This window comes from Nicotiana attenuata, chromosome 1, assembly GCF_001879085.1.
Source record: "Nicotiana attenuata strain UT chromosome 1, NIATTr2, whole genome shotgun sequence".
NCBI classification, from domain to species: Eukaryota; Viridiplantae; Streptophyta; class Magnoliopsida; order Solanales; family Solanaceae; genus Nicotiana; species Nicotiana attenuata.
Window position 1 is genome coordinate 60715908 of NC_031989.1, and position 6000 is coordinate 60721907.

Genomic DNA, 6000 nt, shown 5'->3' on the forward strand with positions numbered 1-6000 from the left:
CTGGTTTCGACCGATCGTGAGCGTATCTGGAGGTTTGTTGATGGTCTCACCTACCCTCTTCGTGTTCTTATGACTAGGGAGCGAGTGCTGGGTGCTATATTCGAGGAGGTAGTCGATATAGCCCGAGAGATTGAGTCGGTTCGCCGGCAGGATCGAGATGAGAGGGAGGCCAAGAGGCCTCGAGGTTTTGGTAGTTACAGTGGCGCTCCTTCGAGGGGGCAGTCCCAGCAGGGTCGGGGTCTTTCTTTTAGGCCCGCTCAGTCAGCTCGACCCGAGTACCGAGGAGGATCTTCAGATCATGGTTATCAGGGTTCTCAGCAGATTCAGCCATCTCTCAGCGCTCTTCCAACACAGAGTTCGTCTCGTACTCCATCTGCTCAGGGTTCTTCCAGGCCGAGTGCATCAGCTAGTCACTCCAGCGCGAGGGGTTCGCTTCAGTCCCAGTTCCCAGCACTCGGGAGTTGCTATGAGTATGGAGAGTTTGGGCATATGCGGAGGGACTGTCCTCGTCGCGCTGCTAGCTCATCTCAGCAGAGGGGTCAGCCCTCATCTTCGGGTCCAGTTTCTTTAGCACCCGCCCCACCAGCTAGGGGTGAGGGTCAGGCAGCCAGGGGTCGCCCCATAGGGGGAGGCCGATCGGGCGGTGGCTAGGCATGATTCTATGCTCTCCCAGACAGGAGAGACGCTATTGCAGCAGATGCTGTTATCACAGGTATTATTTCAGTCTGCCACAAGGATGCCTCTGTCTTATTTGATCCCGGCTCTACCTATTCCTATGTGTCTTCATATTTTGCTCATCACCTGGGTACGACCCGAGGGTGTCTTGCCTTGCCTGTTCACGTATCTACCCCGATGGGTGATACTATTATTGTGGATCATGTATATCGATCTTGTCTGGTGACTATTGGGGGTCTGGAGACCCGAGTCGACTTGTTGTTGTTAGGCATGGTAGATTTTGATGTTATTCTAGGTATGGACTAGTTATCTCCGTACCATGCTATTCTGGACTGTCATGCCAAGACAGTTACGTTGGCTATTCCGGGTGTTCCGAGGATTGAGTGGCGTGGTATGTCTGACTATGTTCCTGGCAGGGTGATCTCTTTCCTAAAGGCCCAGCGGATGGTTGGGAAAGGTTGTCTATCGTATTTGGCTTTTGTGAGAGATGTTGGGGCTGAAACTCCTAGTCTCGATTCTGTTCCCGTTGTGAGGGACTTCCGTGATGTGTTCCCATCAGACCTGCCGGGCATGCCACCGGACAGGGACATGGATTTTGGTATTGATCTGGTGCCGGGCACTCAGCCCATTTCTATTCCTCCGTATCGCATGGCACCAGCAGAGTTGAAAGAATTAAAGGATCAACTTCAGGAACTCCTAGATAAGGGGTTTATTCGTCCTAGTGTGTCACCGTGGGGTGCACCGGTCTTGTTTGTGAAGAAAAAGGATGGCACAATGAGAATGTGCATTGACTACAGGGAATTGAACAAGGTGACTGTAAAGAACAAGTATCCCCTGCCCCGTATTGATGATTTGTTTGACCAGCTCCAAGGGGCAAGGGTATTCTCTAAGATTGACTCCGTTCAGGCTATCACCAGATGAAGATTAGGGATTCAGATATTATGAAGACTGCTTTCCGGACGAGATATGGGCACTATGAGTTTCTGGTTATGTCCTTTGGGTTGACTAATGCCCCAGCCGCGTTCATGCACTTGATGAAAAATGTGTCTCGGCCGTATCTGGATTCGTTTGTGATTGTCTTTATTGATGACATCCTGGTATACTCGCGTAGCCAGGAGGAGCACACACAGCATTTGAGAGTGGTATTACAGAGATTGAGGGAGGAGAAGCTTTATGCAAAGTTCTCCAAGTGTGAGTTCTGGCTTGGTTCTATGGCTTTCCTGGGGCACGTGGTGTCCAGTGATGGTATTTAGGTTGATCCAAAGAAGATAGAGGCGGTACAGAGTTGGCCTAGACCGTCCTCAGCCACAGAGATTCGGAGTTTCCTCGGTTTGGCGGGTTATTATCGCCGGTTCGTCCAGGGTTTTTCTTCTATTGCATCGCCCTTGACCAAGTTGACTCAGAAGGGTGCTCCATTTGAGTGGTCTGATGAGTGCGAGGAGTGCTTTCAGAAGCTCAAGCTGCTTTGACCACAGCTCCAGTGTTGGTATTGCCATCAGCTTCAGGTTCTTACACTGTGTATTGTGATGCTTCGAGAGTGGGGATCGGATGTGTGTTGATGCAGGAGGGTAGAGTTATTGCATATGCTTCTCGTCAGTTGAAGCCCCACGAGAAGAACTACCCTGTACATGATTTGGAGTTGGCTGCTATAGTTCATGCTTTGAAGATTTAGAGGCACTACTTGTATGGAGTATCCTGCAAGGTATTCACCGATCATCGCAGTCTTCAACATCTATTCAAGCAAAAAGATCTTAATTTGAGGCAGCGGAGGTGGCTAGAGTTACTCAAGGATTATGATATTACCATTTTGTATCACCCGGGGAAGGCCAATGTGGTGGCCGATGATTTGAGCCGAAAGGCGGTCAGTATGGGTAGTTTGGCATACATTCCAGTTGGGGAGAGGCCCTTTGCAGTTGATGTCCAGGCGTTGGCCAATCGGATGGTGAGGTTAGATATTTCGGAACCTAGTCGAGTGTTGGCTTGTGTTGTTTCTCGGTCTTCCTTGTATGACCACATCGGAGAGCGCCAGTAAGATGATCCGCATTTGCTTGTCCTTAAGGACAGGGTTCAACATGAGGATGCCAGGGATGTGACCATTGATAGCGATGGCGTGTTGAGGATGCAGGGCCGGATTTGCGTGCCCAATGTGGATGGGCTTCGGGATTTGATATTGGAGGAGGCCCACAGCTCGGGGTATTCTATTCATCCAGGTGCCGCGAAGATGTATCAGGATTTGAGGCAGCACTACTGGTGGAGGAGGATGAAGAAGGATATAGTGGGGTTTGTAGCTCGGTGTCTCAACTGTCAGCAGGTTAAGTACGAGCATCAGAGACCGGGCGGTGTACTTCAGCAGATGATTATTCCCGAGTGGAAGTGGGAGAGGATTACTATGGATTTTGTGAGCGGTCTCCCTCGGACTTTGAAGAATTTCGATTCGATTTGGGTGATTGTGGATCGGCTGACCAAGTCCGCGCACTTCATTCCAGTATGTACTACTTATTCTTCGGAGCGGCTGACAGGGATCTTTATCCGGGAGATTGTCCGATTGCATGGGGTTCCAGTGTCTATTTTCTCCGATAGGGGTACTCAGTTCACTTCTCAGTTCTGGAGGACATTTCAGCGGGAGTTAGGTACGCAGGTAGAGTTGAGCACAACATTCCATCCTCAGACGGACGGGCAGTCCGAGCGCACTATTCAGATATTGGAGGACATGTTGCGTGCCTGTGTTGTTGATTTTGGGGGTTCATGGGATGAGTTTTTGCCGCTTGCAGAGTTTGCCTACAACAACAGTTATCAGTCGAGCATTCAGATGGCTCCGTACGAGGCGGTGTATGGGAGGCGGTGTAGATCTCCAGTTAGATGGTTCGAGCCCGGGGAGGCTAGGTTATTGGGGACAGAGATGGTTCAGGATGCCTTAGAGAAGGTGAAGCTGATCCAGGAGAGGCTTCGTACAGCACAGTCGCGTCAGAAGAGTTATGCGGATCGGAAGGTTCGGGATGTGTCCTATATGGTAGGTGAGAAGGCCTTGCTGAAGGTTTCGCCCATGAAGGGTGTTATGCGGTTTCGGAAGAAAGGGAAACTGAGTCCGCGGTTCATTAGGCCTTTTGAGGTACTTAGGAGGATTGGGGAGGTGGCTTATGAGCTTGCTTTGCCACCCAACTTGTCGAGCGTGCATCCGGTATTTCATGTATCTATGCTCAGGAAGTATGTTGGGGACCCGTCTCATGTATTAGACTTCAGCACTGTTCAGTTGGATGATGATTTGACATATAATGTGGATCCAGTGGCTATTTTGGGTCGTCAGGTTCGAAAGTTGAGGTCAAAGGATATAGCTTCAGTGAAGGTGCAGTGGAGAGGTCGGCCCGTGGAGGAGGCTACTTGGGAGACCGAGCGGGAGATGCGGAGCAGATATCCACATTTGTTTGAGGCTTCAGGTATGTTTCTTGACCCGCTCGAGGACGAGCGTTTGTTTAAGTTGGGGAGGATGTGATGACCCGGCCCGTCGTTACGTGAATTACCGCCCCGTTTCCCCCATATTATGTTTCTCTACATTTAAGTATCGGTATTTGAGGTGATCGGGTAGAATTGGATTGGTTTTAGTTGGAAATGAGGCACTTAGCCTCTTAGAAGGAAGCTTGTTTTGGAAAACTCAACCGGAAGTTGACTATATAGTTAGAGGGCTCGGATGTGAATTCCGGTGATTTGGTTAGCTTCGGGGGATGATTTGTGACTTAGGAGTGCGATCGGAATTGAATTTGGAGGTCCGGTGTAGAATTAGGCTTGAATTGGCGAAGGTTGAATTTTGGCGAATTCCGGTTGGTAGGTGAGATTTTGATCCGGGGGTCGGAATGGAATTCCGAGAGTTGCAGTAGCTTCGTTAGGTGATTTTGGATGTGCGGGTAAAATTTCAGGTCATTTGGACATCGTTTGGTTGGGTTTTTGATCGAATGTGAGTTTCGGGAGAATTTGATACACTTAGGCTTGAATCCGTGGTGAATTGATGATTTTTGTGTTGTTTGACGTGTTTTGATGATTGGAACAAGTTCGTATGATGTTTAGGGGTAGGTTGGTGTTTTTGGTTGAGGTCCCGGGGGCCTCGGGTGATTTCGGATGATTAAACGGGAAGTTTGGATTTAAGTTTTGATGCATAAAAATTCACAGCAGGTGCAGCCCATATTTGGTCATCGCGTTCGCAGGGGTAGAACGCGTTCGCGGAGAGATGGGTTGCCAGTTCATCGCGTTCGCGTGGGTGTCATCGCGTTCGCGTAGAAGGGACCAGGGGCCCTGCCTAAGTTGTTCAATGCGTTCGCGAGGGCTGAGCGCGTTCGCGTAAGAGGAGTGGTTTGTGAAACGCGTTCGCGTGGAGTAGGGCGTGTTCGCGTAGCTATAAGTCCTGGAGCATCGCGATCGCGGGTTGGGTACCGCGTTCGCGTAGAGTAATTTTTGGTCAAAGTAATTTCCTTCATCGCGAACGCGGAGGTTTGACCGCGTTCGCATAGAGTAAATAACTGCTGGTCAGTAGGGCTTTTAAATCATTTTGTTCCGCGAAGGTTAGCCATTTTCCACCATTTTTGAACCACCTTGAGAGCTTTTTGGTAGAATTTGAAGAGGATTTTGACGGGAATTGATTGGAGGTAAGTCTCGTGACTTAGAAACATCATTTTTTTTAAGAATCAACCTTTAATTCTTGGAAATTTGGGTAAAAATTGGAAGAACTAGGGCTTGGTTTTTTAAATAAAAATTTGGGATTTGAAAGGGCATTTGTACTCCGATTTTGATGATTTTGATATGTATAGACTCGTGGCGAGACGAGGAATCCAGTGATGTGAATTTCGTAATTTTTCGAGAAGTGGGCCCGAGGCTCGGGTTTTGCCAACTTCGTGATTTTTGATAATTTTCGAGTCTTTTCGATTGAGTTATGTTCCCTTAGCCCATTATGATGTATTCCTTGTGGTTTTGACTAGATTCTACGCCCGAGGAGGTTGATTTGCGAGGCAAGCGCAAAGCGAGCTAGGATTTCAGTCAGCTTGAGGTGAGTAACAGTTATAAATGACGTTCTGCGGGTTTGAAACCCCGAATTTGCACTATGTGGTGCTATGTTGAGATGAAACACACGCTGTATGATGAGCGCGGGGTTGTTACTGCTGGGGATTCGGACTCGGTCCATCCCGATTGATGACTCTACTATATTTTTGGCTGAGTCTTAATTAATATCAGTATATTCTGGGCTAGTTGCCATGTTTGGGGCCTTGTGCCGATCTGTAGAACTCTTAGGGGGTACTTTGTACGAGTTGACTTCACTTTACTTGTCGAAATCATACCCTC